Raw genomic sequence first — 4487 nt, 5'->3', positions numbered from 1 at the left:
ATGTGTGTGTGCTGTATGCACAGTAACCACTGCAAAAGTGGACTCCACTGCTATTTTATCTGCTATGGGCTGTAGCCCTGGATTTTTTTGAGACCTAGCAATGCCCCTGGTTTCAGAGCTACCCAAGCATGGAGGTCGGTATTGGGCACTGGGGAAGGCTGGAAGCGAACATTAACCCCTCCAGTGCTGAACAGACAGCTGAGTGTGAAGACAGATGAGACAGCCTCACAAATTAAGCAGCCTCACCAAGAAACTATAGAAACAGTACAGTACTGCAAAAGTATTTTCAAAAAGGAATTCATTTATTTAACATGTTTACTTTAGTAGTAAATAACAATATAAATATTTATTAAAGCTGGGAAATATGTCCAGTTAATGTACATTCTAATGACAATTGGTCATTAAAAAACCCTTCTGCAAGTATGTTACAGCTAGAAGTTTTCTTTTTTAATCAAAACATCTCAGTGATTGCAAACCTTTGAACAGTAGTATGTATAGGTATGTATGTATATAACATATTGACACTATCATTGTAAGCATTACTTTGTTGGCTGGCTGGTCACTGAGAGTTTCATGCCCCTCCCCCTGCTATTGTGATGTAAGCTGTCCATGTGCCACACCCTGTTATTGTGACAGTGCTGCTGCCACATTCTGTTACTGCGTCACTGCTGCTGCCAAACACTCTTATTGAGACACTACTGGTGAGCAGTGGCTATATAAACACTGGTGGTGAAAAACACAGAGTTTTGTTTAAACTCACGTTGCAAAATGTGGAGAATCGCTTTGGTTTTGATTGTAGCTGTCGGGATCCATGCGCTCTTTGCTCTTGAACTGTATACAAATAGCTGGGCAGTGCGCATACCTGATGGCTCTGCAGAGGCAGAACGCATAGCAAGGAAATTTGGTTTCATCAATCTTGGGGAAGTGGTGCTTGGTAGTGATTTCTACCATCTAGTCCATCGGAGCATACAAAAGAAATCTTTCAGCCCTCACTGGGGTAGGCATGTTCAGCTGAAGAAAGAACCCAAGATTAGTTGGTTTGAGCAGCAGACCTTGAAGAGAAGGAAGAAAAGACAAACTTATCCGGAGCCAACAGACCCCCTGTTCCGCAAGCAGTGGTACCTGAATAAAAATGGCAATCCTGACTTAGGCGTTCTGACTGCTTGGAGCCATGGGTACACTGGAAGGGGTGTGGTTGTGACCATTGTGGATGATGGACTTGAAAAGGACCACCCTGATCTGGCACAGAACTATGATCCAATGGCAAGTTATGACTTTAACAGTAATGATCCTGACCCTCAGCCCCGATATGACCCATCCAATGAGAACCACCACGGGACCCGCTGTGCAGGTGAGGTGGCTGCAGTTGCCAATAATGGTATTTGTGGCGCCGGAATCGCCTACAATGCTGCAATAGGCGGTGTGCGGATGCTGGACGGGTTGATCACAGATATTATCGAAGCTCAGTCACTGAGTCTAAACCCACAGCATATTGACATTTATAGTGCCAGCTGGGGCCCTGACGATGATGGTGAGATTGTAGACGGACCAGGAGTGCTTGCTTCTGAGGCTTTCGTTAAAGGAATAGCGAATGGTCGAGGTGGCCTTGGATCTGTCTTTGTTTGGGCATCTGGAAATGGTGGATTGCATTATGACAACTGCAATGCTGATGGGTACTCTAACAGCATCTACACCATTTCTGTGGGTAGTACCACAGAATATGGAAAGGTCCCGTGGTACAGTGAGGCATGCTCAGCCTTACTCACCACTACATACAGCAGCGGCATCAACAACGAAGGGAAGATTGTCAGCACTGATATTCGTCACAAGTGCACAGATCAGTATACTGGCACTTCAGCTTCTGCACCGCTTGCTACTGGAATTCTAGCTCTCGCATTGGAGGCAAACCCAGCTCTAACATGGAGGGATTTACAGCATATTGTAGTAAGATCATCCAATCCCACCCACCTGACTGCTGAAGACTGGGTATCAAATGGAGTTGGACGAAAAGTCAGCCACCATTATGGCTATGGGCTCCTGAACGCTGGACAAGTAGTAGAGCTGGCTAAAATGTGGGAGACAACTCGGCCTCAAAGAAAGTGCCTGATTGAGGTTGTAAACACCCCACAAAAACTGGATTCTAACCTACTGGTGACCGTGAATGTGACTGCCTGTCATGGTTCCCGCAACCACATAGTGTCCCTGGAACATGTCCAAGCCCAAATCTCCCTAAGTTATAGTCGCAGAGGTGACCTGGAAATCTCTCTCACCAGCCCTATGGGCACCCGTTCTGTGTTGATGGCTTTGAGAGCATATGATACCAGCACCGATGGGTACAAAGACTGGTCTTTCATGACGACACACACTTGGGATGAAAATCCACAGGGCATTTGGACCTTGGAACTTTTAAACAAGGGAGGCTATAGGAACCATGGATTTCTTAATAATTTCAGGCTGATTCTGTATGGTACAGAAGAAGACATGATGGCCAGAAGAATCCAGAGGTCTGTAAGGAGAGACTGTTTGACCTTTGACAGCAATGGGTTATGTACAAAATGTGAGTCACCGTATTACATCTTTGGAAAGCTCTGCCTGTCTTATTGCCCTCCCAAGCACTTCAAGACTACGCAGACGGTGGAGACAGAAGGATCTGATGGCTTTACCCGTATTTGTGCTGCTTGCCATCCATCCTGTAACACCTGTAACGGGAAGTCGGACAATAATTGCACTTCCTGCTCACCTTTATCCACCTACAACGCCAAAAGCCATTCCTGCTCACAGGCTCAATCTCCAAGTACAGACCTTAGCACCACCCTGGCACCTGAAACTATAGCCATGGCTGTAGTTATAAGCGGGGCTACTGTAGTCTCGATAGCGAAGCTGTTTTTCATTTGCTGGCTTCTCCGGAGAAGAACTGTAAACAAAGCTCAGTCTTTTGACGTAGAGAAGGGTAAGCTCTGTGCTCCTAATGATGAGGTGGAAGCTGAACAGGGAGCAGAATCTCAGCTTCTCCAACCTTCATATAGCGATGAGGACTAAAACCACAAGGAAGAGCAAAGACCCAGCCTAGCAATGATACAGAGACTTGACAATGAAAAAGGTCATTTTGATGTGACTTACTTGATAGTTGATATGGCCACACTCTTGGGGAGGGAATAGTGTGACACCATCTCTGATTTGACATATCCGATCTGATTTATCATACGTGGATTAATAATAAAAATCATGCGTTCCAAAACAATTCACTGCATCACTGACTTATTAGTTGTGTAACTGAAGATAATTTCTGGGAAAAGGTAGTATTTGTGAAAACAGACAAATATGCTCAACAGGGGAGCTTTGGACGGCTGCAATGCTTAGAGACACGTTTGTCTTGTTAGTTTATTTCACACATTTGTATTGCATAGTTACATAGTCTGAAAAAGACATGCGTCCTTCAAGTTTAGCCTTTCCCACATCTGTTAATTGCTGTTAATCTAAAAGAAGGGACTAAAAATCCAGTTTGTAGCTCTTTCCAATTTTGCAAAAACTAGGGGGGGGGGGGAATCCTTCTTGATCCCAGAATAGCAGTCAGATCTTTCCTTGGATCAAGAAGCTATTTCCCCATAATTTAAAAATGATATCCCTGAATATTATATTTTTGGATGTATTCATCCAGTTGCTGTTTAAACTACCTCTGCAGGCAGAGAATTCCGCATCCTTATTGTTCTTACTGTAAAAAACCTTTCCTCTGCCTTAGACTAAATCTCCTTTCTTCCAGTCTAAACGCGTGACCCCGTGTCCTATGCATAGTCCTGTTTTTGAATAGATTTCCAGACAATGGTTTGTTTTGGCCCTGAATATATTTATGTTATCATATCCCCTCCGAGGCTCCATTCTTCTAAACTAAAAATATTTACTTTTTTTAACCTTTCTAAATAACTAAAGAGTTCCATTCCATGTAATTAATTTTGTAGCCCATCTCTGCCTTTTTTGTAGTGTTATAAAATCCTTCTTTAGAATAATTGGCCAAAATTGCACAGCATTTTCAAGGTGTGGTCTTACCATTGATTTATAAAGAGGCACAATTATATTTTTATCCCGCGAATTGATGCTCCTTTTTATACATGACAATACCTTACTGGCCTTAGCAACTGCTGAATGACATTGCACATTGTTGCCTAGTTTGTTGTACAAACATAATATGTAGGATTCCTTTGAAAATGTAAAGATATAAAAATAAATTGAATTTAATTTAATTTACAGAATGCTTGGAGGATGAAAAATTATTGGGCGACCTCAGATTTGCTCTTAGAGTTATGATTAATGCCTTGATGAGAAATCACACAGATGACAGCGACAATTGACGTGCCTGGCCCATCATGGGGTTCAACAAGCTCAGAAAGCAACCGCTTTCTTCGCTCAGCTGACGTTGCAATGCCTTTACATCAAGGTTTTCCGCAACACTAAAAACATTTTGAGAAATTTTGTTTTCTGGCGGTTCGTTT

At 43.1% G+C, this 4487-nt stretch overlaps 1 pseudogene; it reads left to right on the top strand.

Moving 5' to 3' along the window:
* Window positions 1–768: 768 nt before the first annotated feature.
* LOC149282117 (proprotein convertase subtilisin/kexin type 4 pseudogene) lies at window positions 769–3039 on the top strand (annotated as a pseudogene).
* The last annotated feature ends 1448 nt before the right edge of the window (window positions 3040–4487 follow it).

The sequence above is a fragment of the Sceloporus occidentalis genome, unplaced genomic scaffold (genome assembly GCF_023333645.1).
Source record: "Sceloporus occidentalis isolate IW3139 unplaced genomic scaffold, rSceOcc1.0.p SCAF_122, whole genome shotgun sequence".
Lineage (NCBI taxonomy): Eukaryota > Metazoa > Chordata > Lepidosauria > Squamata > Phrynosomatidae > Sceloporus > Sceloporus occidentalis.
This window is presented reverse-complemented; position numbering and strand designations above follow the sequence as displayed.